This window comes from Mustelus asterias, unplaced genomic scaffold, assembly GCF_964213995.1.
Source record: "Mustelus asterias unplaced genomic scaffold, sMusAst1.hap1.1 HAP1_SCAFFOLD_4513, whole genome shotgun sequence".
Classification (NCBI taxonomy): domain Eukaryota; kingdom Metazoa; phylum Chordata; class Chondrichthyes; order Carcharhiniformes; family Triakidae; genus Mustelus; species Mustelus asterias.
The window spans coordinates 1-10501 of NW_027594456.1; the positions used below are offsets into that span (position 1 = coordinate 1).

The following is a 10501-nucleotide window of genomic DNA, read 5'->3' on the forward strand; positions in this document are numbered from 1 at the left end:
TCTCTCTGTCTCGCGCTCCCTCTCTCTCTGTCTCGCGCTCCCTCTCTCTCTGTCTCGCGCTCCCTCTCTCTCTGTCTCGCGCTCCCTCTCTCTCTGTCTCGCGCTCCCTCTCTCTCTGTCTCGCGCTCCCTCTCTCTCTGTCTCGCGCTCCCTCTCTCTCTGTCTCGCGCTCCCTCTCTCTCTGTCTCGCGCTCCCTCTCTCTCTGTCTCGCGCTCCCTCTCTCTATCTGTCTCGCGCTCCCTCTCTCTATCTGTCTCGCGCTCCCTCTCTCTCTGTCTCGCGCTCCCTCTCTCTCTGTCTCGCGCTCCCTCTCTCTCTGTCTCGCGCTCCCTCTCTCTCTGTCTCGCGCTCCCTCTCTCTCTGTCTCGCGCTCCCTCTCTCTCTGTCTCGCGCTCCCTCTCTCTCTGTCTCGCGCTCCCTCTCTCTCTGTCTCGCGCTCCCTCTCTCTCTGTCTCGCGCTCCCTCTCTCTCTGTCTCGCGCTCCCTCTCTCTCTGTCTCGCGCTCCCTCTCTCTCTGTCTCGCGCTCCCTCTCTCTCTGTCTCGCGCTCCCTCTCTCTCTGTCTCGCGCTCCCTCTCTCTCTGTCTCGCGCTCCCTCTCTCTCTGTCTCGCGCTCCCTCTCTCTCTGTCTCGCGCTCCCTCTCTCTCTGTCTCGCGCTCCCTCTCTCTCTGTCTCGCGCTCCCTCTCTCTCTGTCTCGCGCTCCCTCTCTCTCTGTCTCGCGCTCCCTCTCTCTCTGTCTCGCGCTCCCTCTCTCTCTGTCTCGCGCTCCCTCTCTCTCTGTCTCGCGCTCCCTCTCTCTCTGTCTCGCGCTCCCTCTCTCTCTCTCTGTCTCGCGCTCCCTCTCTCTCTGTCTCGCGCTCCCTCTCTCTCTGTCTCGCGCTCCCTCTCTCTCTGTCTGTCCAGGTACGGGATGGCGATGGGCGAGGAGTTACTGGTGAACTGTACGTTGTTGCTGTGTCGGGGTTTGACGTCTCCGATGGATTTGGTGTCAGTGACCACAGTGTCCGGACAGCGACACTTCTCCTTCCTGAGCGTGGCCTGGGGCTTTGTGGCGGACGTGGACATAGAGAGTGAGAAATACCGCAGTGTGGGTGCTGCCCGCTTCTCCGTGGGTACGCTGATGTGTCTGGCCTCCCTGCGCCGTTACCCTGGGCGACTCTCCTACCTGCCCGCCGGCTTCCGCGCCAAGCGGGTGTTGTGCCGCAGTGTCACCACCTCCGGTGAAGCCCCCACAGCCGCCCCTCACCCTCCCCTGGGCCGCGCCCTCTCCGAGACGGGTCTGTGGAGGGGAGCGCCCGACTCGCCCTCCCCCTTCCTGGCGTGTGAGAGTTTCTCCTTCGAGGGGCCCTCGCTGCCGGGGGAGGAGGAGGAGGGGGAGGGGGGGGAGCCTCTCGCCCGGCCCACGGGCGAGTTCCTGGAGGCTGGGGGTGACGCTGGGCGCGGGACCCCCTCGGGGGAGAGCTCGGGGCTGCCGGAGGACACTCTCCTGCCCCCGCTGGGGCAGCCAGTGCCCCCACACTGGGAGACGGTGGAGGGGGACTTTGTTCTGGTGCTGGCGATTTACCAGACCCACCTGGGGGCAGACCTGATGGCTGCCCCCTTTGCCCGCTTCTCCGAGCACTGTCTACACCTGTGCTACGTGCGAGCGGGAATCTCCCGCCGCGCCCTCCTGCGACTCTTCCTGGCCATGGAGAAGGGCACCCACTTCTCCCTGGAATGCCCGCACCTGTTCTGTGTGCCCGCCCTGGCATTCCGTCTGGAGCCCCTCTCTCCCCGTGGCATCCTGACAGTGGACGGAGAGCAGGTGGAGTATGGGCCCCTCCAGGCACAGGTCCATGGTGGCATGGCTCGCCTCATCACCGGTGTCCCGGCTAACACCAACGGCCTCTGAGGGAGGGTGCGAGGGCATCACCCTCCTCACCCTCCCCAACCACCCCTTAATGGGGTATCACCGCCGACAGAAATAAACCCGGACAACCTCTCACCTGTTCGACTCTCCCTGTCTCCTTCCCTCCCTCTGTCTCTCTCTCTCCCTCCCTCTGTCCCTCTCTCTCCCTCCCTCTGTCTCTCTCTCTCCCTCCCTCTGTCTCTCTCTCTCCCTCCCTCTGTCTCTCTCTCTCCCTCCCTCTGTCTCTCTCTCTCCCTCCCTCTGTCTCTCTCTCTCCCTCCCTCTGTCTCTCTCTCTCCCTCCCTCTGTCTCTCTCTCTCCCTCCCTCTGTCTCTCTCTCTCCCTCCCTCTGTCTCTCTCTCTCTCTCCCTCCCTCTGTCTCTCTCTCTCCCTCCCTCTGTCTCTCTCTCTCCCTCCCTCTGTCTCTCTCTCTCCCTCCCTCTGTCTCTCTCTCTCCCTCCCTCTGTCTCTCTCTCTCCCTCCCTCTGTCTCTCTCTCTCCCTCCCTCTGTCTCTCTCTCTCCCTCCCTCTGTCTCTCTCTCTCCCTCCCTCTGTCTCTCTCTCTCCTCCCTCTGTCTCTCTCTCTCTCTCCCTCCCTCTGTCTCTCTCTCTCTCCCTCCCTCTGTCTCTCTCTCTCCCTCCCTCTGTCTCTCTCTCTCCCTCCCTCTGTCTCTCTCTCTCCCTCCCTCTGTCTCTCTCTCTCCCTCCCTCTGTCTCTCTCTCTCCCTCCCTCTGTCTCTCTCTCTCCCTCCCTCTGTCTCTCTCTCTCCCTCCCTCTGTCTCTCTCTCTCCCTCCCTCTGTCTCTCTCTCTCCCTCCCTCTGTCTCTCTCTCTCCCTCCCTCTGTCTCTCTCTCTCCCTCCCTCTGTCTCTCTCTCTCCCTCCCTCTGTCTCTCTCTCTCCCTCCCTCTGTCTCTCTCTCTCCCTCCCTCTGTCTCTCTCTCTCCCTCCCTCTGTCTCTCTCTCTCCCTCCCTCTGTCTCTCTCTCTCCCTCCCTCTGTCTCTCTCTCTCCCTCCCTCTGTCTCTCTCTCTCCCTCCCTCTGTCTCTCTCTCTCCCTCCCTCTGTCTCTCTCTCTCCCTCCCTCTGTCTCTCTCTCTCCCTCCCTCTGTCTCTCTCCCTCCCTCCCTCCCTCTGTCTCTCTCTCTTCTTCCCTCCCTCTGTCTCTCTCCCTGCCTCCCTCTCTCCCTCCCTCCCTCTGCCTCCCTCTCTCCCTCCCTCCCTCTGCCTCCCTCCCTCCCTCTGCCTCCCTCTCTCCCTCCCTCCCTCTCTCCCTCCCTCCCTCTCTCCCTCCCTCCCTCTCTCCCTCCCTCCCTCCCTCTCTCCTCCCTCCCTCTGCCTCCCTCCCTCTGTCTCCCTCCCTCTGCCTCTCTCCCTCCCTCTGCCTCTCTCCCTCCCTCTGCCTCTCTCCCTCCCTCTGCCTCTCTCCCTCCCTCTGCCTCTCTCCCTCCCTCCCTCTGCCTCTCTCCCTCCCTCCCTCTGCCTCTCTCCCTCCCTCTGCCTCTCTCCCTCCCTCCCTCCCTCTGCCTCTCTCCCTCCCTCCCTCCCTCTGCCTCTCTTCCTCCCTCCCTCCCTCCCTCCCTCCCTCTGCCTCTCTCCCTCCCTCCCTCCCTCCCTCTGCCTCTCTCCCTCCCTCCCTCCCTCTCCCTCCCTCCCTCTCCCTCCCTCCCTCCCTCCCTCCCTCCCTCCCTCCCTCTCTCCCTCCCTCCCTCCCTCTGCCTCTCTCCCTCCCTCCCTCCCTCTGCCTCTCTCCCTCCCTCCCTCTGCCTCTCTCCCTCCCTCCCTCTGCCTCTCTCCCTCCCTCCCTCTGCCTCTCTCCCTCCCTCCCTCTGCCTCTCTCCCTCCCTCCCTCTGCCTCTCTCCCTCCCTCCCTCTGCCTCTCTCCCTCCCTCCCTCTGCCTCTCTCCCTCCCTCCCTCTGCCTCTCTCCCTCCCTCCCTCTGCCTCTCTCCCTCCCTCCCTCTGCCTCTCTCCCTCCCTCCCTCTGCCTCTCTCCCTCCCTCCCTCTGCCTCTCTCCCTCCCTCCCTCTGCCTCTCTCCCTCCCTCCCTCTGCCTCTCTCCCTCCCTCCCTCTGCCTCTCTCCCTCCCTCCCTCTCCCTCTCTCCCTCCCTCCCTCTGCCTCTCTCCCTCCCTCCCTCTGCCTCTCTCCCTCCCTCCCTCTGCCTCTCTCCCTCCCTCCCTCCCTCTCCCTCCCTCCCTCCCTCCCTCTCCCTCCCTCCCTCTGCCTCTCTCCCTCCCTCCCTCTGCCTCTCTCCCTCCCTCCCTCTGCCTCTCTCCCTCCCTCCCTCTGCCTCTCTCCCTCCCTCTGCCTCTCTCCCTCCCTCCCTCTGCCTCTCTCCCTCCCTCCCTCTGCCTCTCTCCCTCCCTCCCTCTGCCTCTCTCCCTCTGCCTCTCTCCCTCCCTCCCTCTGCCTCTCTCCCTCCCTCCCTCTGCCTCTCTCCCTCCCTCCCTCTGTCTCTCTCCCTCCCTCCCTCTGCCTCTCTCCCTCCCTCCCTCTGCCTCTCTCCCTCCCTCCCTCTGCCTCTCTCCCTCCCTCCCTCTGCCTCTCTCCCTCCCTCCCTCTGCCTCTCTCCCTCCCTCCCTCTGCCTCTCTCCCTCCCTCCCTCTGCCTCTGCCTCTCTCCCTCCCTCTGCCTCTCTCCCTCCCTCCTCCCTCTGCCTCTCTCCCTCCCTCCCTCTGCCTCCCTCCCTCCCTCTGCCTCTCTCCCTCCCTCCCTCTGTCTCTCTCCCTCTGCCCCCCTCCCTCTGTGTCTCTCCCTCCCTCCCTCTCTGTCTCTCTCTCTTTCCCTCCCTCTCTCTCCTCCCTCCCTCCCTCTCTCTCCCTCCCTCCCTCTGTCTCTCTCCCTCCCTCCCTCTGTCCTCTCTCCCTCCCTCCCTCTGTCTCTCTCCCTCCCTCCTTCTGTGTCTCTCCCTCCCTCCCTCTGTCTCTCTCCCTCCCTCCCTCTCTCTCTCTCTCCCTCCCTCTGTCTCTCTCTCTCCCTCCCTCTGTCTCTCTCCCTCCCTCCCTCTGTCTCTCTCCCCGTCTCCCTCCCTCTCCCTCCCTCCCTCTGTCTCTCTCCCTCCCTCCCTCTCTCTCCCTCCCTCCCTCTGTCTCTCTCCCTCCCTCCCTCTGTCTCTCTCCCTCCCTCTGTGTCTCTCTCCGGGGGAATTCCAGTCCCCTCCCGTCCCTCCCCCTCAGTAAGGTCGGTACGAATATTCCGCTGCATTTAAGGTACGATACACAAAACAATGGATTTGCACTGAACGGGAGGGGATATCCTCTCTCCCCGAGCGTCCCCAACCCCACTGATAACCATCAGCCTCACAGCAACCTTCGTTCCACTTCCTTCCCAAGCAGCGCTCCCACTGAGGTTCATCGGGGGTGGAGCGCACACATCATCGCAAAATAATAACTGACCTCTCTGCCTCTGGCGTCAAGGGAACTTGTACCAGGGTGTTTTCCTCCCTATCCGAACGTTCCCCCCTCACCCCGCCCTGCGCTTTGCTGAGTGTGGACACTAACCGAGAATTAACCTTCTGTATAATTTATTGTCTAAATTAACTCTACTTGAATTGCTTAACCTGTTGGGCGGGGTCTGTTTTCACTGGGTGGCGCTGGGGTGAAGATTGGGAGAAGAATACATTTACGAATCGAATCATCCCTCCCGCCATCTCGTGTAGAGCACCCGATAACTTGTGGGATGTTGCCCGGGAGGGGTGCAGCCTTCGCTGAGCCGAGCCGAGCTAACGGACTGTGTGTGTTTAGATTATGACTGGAATGTGTCTCTATGGCTCACCGATCAGGCATGGAAAAACCCCTCTTCCCCGCCCCACCCCAAACACAAACTTTCACTCCCGCGCCTTGCGTGAGGGAGTCTCGCTGTGAGAGCGAGGATCTGGATTTACCGTGTTGGGAGTGTGGGATATTGAGAAGAATGTTAATCATTCCCGCCCTGGCTGCTTATGTCTGTATATTTTGGTTGTTAATATGCAAGGGGCCAGAGAATTGTTTCTCATTCTGGTTCCTCGCCCTGTGTTTGATTTGCACTAATGTACGAAAGGGGGGGGGAGGGGGTTCTGAATCTCTTGTTGATTGCAGCCCTTGGCTGCCCAAAGCAATAAACTCTTGATCAGAAAGCTGGTTCCCCTTTCGCCTCAGTGTTTCCAGCGTGGGATCGGACCTGTCCAGCTCCCAGACCCTCCCTCCCATATCCTTCCTCCCTCCCATATCTATCCCCCCCCCCTCCCTCCCATATCTATCCCCCCCCCCTCCCTCCCATATCTATCCCCCCCCCTCCCTCCCATATCTATCCCCCCCCCTCCCTCCCATATCTATCCCCCCCCCCTCCCTCCCTCCCATATCTCCCCCACCCTCCCATATCTCCCCCACCCTCCCATATCCATCCTCCCTCCCTCCCTCCCACTCCCCCCCCCCCCACCCCCACTCCCCCCCCCCCACTCCCCCCCCCACTCCCCCCCCCCACTCCCCCCTCCACTCCCCCCCCCACTCCCCCCACTCCCCCCCCCACACCCCCCCCCACTCCCCCCCCCCACACCCCCCCCACTCCCCCCCCCACACCCCCCTCCCTCCCTCCCTCCCATATCTATCCCCCTCCCTCCCTCCCATATCTATCCCCCCTCCCTCCCTCCCATATCTCCCCCTCCCTCCCTCCCATATCCATCCCCCCTCCCTCCCTCCCATATCCACCCTCCCTCCCTCCCTCCCTCCCATATCCACCCTCCCTCCCATATCCACCCTCCCTCCCTCCCTCCCATATCCACCCTCCCTCCCTCCCATATCCACCCCCTCCCTCCCTCCCACACCACCCACCCACCCATCAAGGTGAAACGGACACATGCACGACACCGCAGTCTGCTTCCACACAACAAGGTCAGTGACAGCCATTCGCTGGTTCATTCCTCAAGGCAACACCTCGGCCAATCAGGGGTCAAACCACCAGGTTTTCAAATTTCAAACAACGCTTGGCAGTTGTGGTCACCGTCAACTGGTGCCTTCTCCACGGCAACACGTCAGGGTCCACCGCCCGGTCCAGCAAAACACTTCACCCCCCGGTCCAGCAGAACACGTTACCCCCGGTCCAGCAGAACACTTCACCCCCCGGTCCAGCAGAACACGTCACCCCCGGTCCAGCAGAACACGTCACCCCCGGTCCAGCAGAACACGTCACCCCCGGTCCAGCAGAACACGTCACCCCCGGTCCAGCAGAACACGTCACCCCCGGTCCAGCAGAACACTTCACCCCCGGTCCAGCAGAACACGTCACCCGCGGTCCAGCAGAACACTTCACCCCCGGTCCAGCAGAACACGTCACCCCCGGTCCAGCAGAACACGTCACCCCCGGTCCAGCAGAACACGTCACCCCCGGTCCAGCAGAACACGTCACCCCCGGTCCAGCAGAACACTTCACCCCCGGTCCAGCAGAACACGTTACCACCGGTCCAGCAGAACACGTCACCCCCGGTCCAGCAGAACACGTTACCCCCGGTCCAGCAGAACACGTTACCCCCGGTCCAGCAGAACACTTCACCCGCGGTACAAATTGTTCTTTCCCTCGTTGTTCGCACTCATGTTCCAGACACTCAGCATCGATCCCTCTCAGCACCAACACCCGGGCTCTGCCAATCTCTCAACACCAACACCCGGGCACTGCCAATCTCTCTCTCAGCAACACCCGGGCACTGCCAATCTCTCAACACCAACACCCGGGCACTGCCAATCTCTCAACACCAACACCCGGGCACTGCCAATCTCTCTCTCAACACCCGGGCTCTGCCAATCTCTCAACACCAACACCCGGGCACTGCCAATCTCTCAACACCAACACCCGGGCACTGCCAATCTCTCTCTCAGCAACACCCGGGCACTGCCAATCTCTCAGCACCAACACCCGGGCACTGCCAATCTCTCTCTCAACACCCGGGCACTGCCAATCTCTCAACACCCGGGCGCTGCCAATCTCTCTCAGCAACACCCGGGCACTGCCAATCTCTCAGCAACACCCGGGCACTGCCAATCTCTCTCTCAGCAACACCCGGGCACTGCCAATCTCTCAACACCAACACCCGGGCACTGCCAATCTCTCAGCACCAACACCCGGGCACTGCCAATCTCTCTCTCAACACCCGGGCACTGCCAATCTCTCAACACCCGGGCGCTGCCAATCTCTCTCTCAGCAACACCCGGGCACTGCCAATCTCTCTCTCAGCAACACCCGGGCACTGCCAATCTCTCTTTCAGCAACACCCGGGCACTGCCAATCTCTCTCTCTCAACACCAACACCCGGGCACTGCCAATCTCTCTCTCAACACCAACACCCAGGCACTGCCAATCTCTCTCTCAACACCAACACCCAGGCACTGCCAATCTCTCTCTCAACACCAACACCCGGGCGCTGCCAATCTCTCTCTCAACACCAACACCCGGGCGCTGCCAATCTCTCAGCAACACCCGGGCACTGCCAATCTCTCTCTCAACACCAACACCCGGGCACTGCCAATCTCTCTCTACACCCGGGCGCTGCCAATCTCTCTCTCAGCAACACCCGGGCACTGCCAATCTCTCTCTCAGCACCAACACCAGGGCGCTGCCAATCTCTCTCTCAACACCCGGGCACTGCCAATCTCTCTCTCAACACCCAGGCTCTGCCAATCTCTCAACACCAACACCCGGGCACTGCCAATATCTCTCTCAGCAACAACACCCGGGCGCTGCCAATCTCTCTCCCAACACCAACACCCGGGCACTGCCAATCTCTCTCTCAGCTCCAACACCCGGGCACTGCCAATCTCTCTCCCAACACCAACACCCGGGCGCTGCCAATCTCTCTCTACACCCGGGCGCTGCCAATCTCTCTCTCACCAACACCCAGGCGCTGCCAATCTCTCTCTCACCAACACCCGGGCACTGCCAATCTCTCTCCCAACACCAACACCCGGGCACTGCCAATCTCTCTCTCAGCTCCAACACCCGGGCACTGCCAATCTCTCTCCCAACACCAACACCCGGGCGCTGCCAATCTCTCTCTACACCCGGGCGCTGCCAATCTCTCTCTCACCAACACCCAGGCGCTGCCAATCTCTCTCTCACCAACACCCGGGCACTGCCAATCTCTCTCCCAACACCAACACCCGGGCGCTGCCAATCTCTCTCTACACCCGGGCGCTGCCAATCTCTCTCTCACCAACACCCAGGCGCTGCCAATCTCTCTCTCACCAACACCCGGGCGCTGCCAATCTCTCTCTCAGCAACAACACCCGGGCACTGCCAATCTCTCTCTCAACAACACCCGGGCGCTGCCAATCTCAGCAACACCCGGGCACTGCCAATCTCTCTCAACACCAACACCCGGGCGCTGCCAATCTCTCTCTCAGCATCAACACCCGGGCACTGCCAATCTCTCTCTCAATACCCGGGCGCTGCCAATCTCTCTCTCAGCATCAACACCCGGGCACTGCCAATCTCTCAATACCCGGGCGCTGCCAATCTCTCTCTCAACACCCGGGCACTGCCAATCTCTCTCTCAATACCCGGGCGCTGCCAATCTCTCTCTCAACACCCGGGCGCTGCCAATCTCTCTCTCAGCATCAACACCCGGGCACTGCCAATCTCTCTCTCAACACCAACACCCGGGCGCTGCCAATCTCTCTCTCAACAACACCTGGGCGCTGCCAATCTCTCTCTCAGCTCCAACACCCGGGCACAGCCAATCTCTCTCTCAACACCCGGGCACTGCCAATCTCTCTCTCAGCAACACCCGGGCGCTGCCAATCTCTCTCTCAACACCAACACCCGGGCACTGCCAATCTCTCTCCCAACACCAACACCCGGGCACTGCCAATCTCTCTCAACACCAACACCCGGGCACTGCCAATCTCTCTCCCAACACCAACACCCGGGCACTGCCAATCTCTCTCCCAACACCAACACCCGGGCACTGCCAATCTCTCTCTCAACACCAACACCCGGGCACTGCCAATCTCTCTCAGCACAAACACCCGGGCGCTGCCAATCTCTCTCTCAGCTCCAACACCCGGGCGCTGCCAATCTCTCTCCCAACACCCGGGCACTGCCAATCTCTCTCTCAACACCCGGGCACTGCCAATCTCTCTCAACACCAACACCCGGGCACTGCCAATCTCTCTCCCAACACCAACACCCGGGCACTGCCAATCTCTCTCTCAACACCCGGGCACTGCTAATCTCTCTCAGCACCAACACCCGGGCGCTGCCAATCTCTCTCCCAACACCAACACCCAGGCACTGCCAATCTCTCTCTCAGCAACAACACCCGGGCACTGCCAATCTCTCTCTCAACACCAACACCCGGGCACTGCCAATCTCTCTCAGCACCAACACCCGGGCGCTGCCAATCTCTCTCTCAGCTCCAACACCCGGGCACTGCCAATCTCTCTCCCAACACCCGGGCACTGCCAATCTTTCTCTCAGCACCAACACCCGGGCACTGCCAATCTCTCTCCCAACACCTGGGCGCTGCCAGTCTCTCTCTCAGCAACACCCGGGCACTGCCAATCTCTCTCTCAACACCAACACCCGGGCACTGCCAATCTCTCTCTCAACACCAACACCCGGGCACTGCCAATCTCTCTCTCTCA

The 10501-nt window shown here is 61.9% G+C and overlaps 1 pseudogene; it reads left to right on the top strand.

Annotated features, from left to right (window-relative positions):
- The first annotated feature begins 910 nt into the window (after positions 1–910).
- LOC144491127 (sphingosine kinase 2 pseudogene) lies at positions 911–2454 on the top strand (annotated as a pseudogene).
- The last annotated feature ends 8047 nt before the right edge of the window (positions 2455–10501 follow it).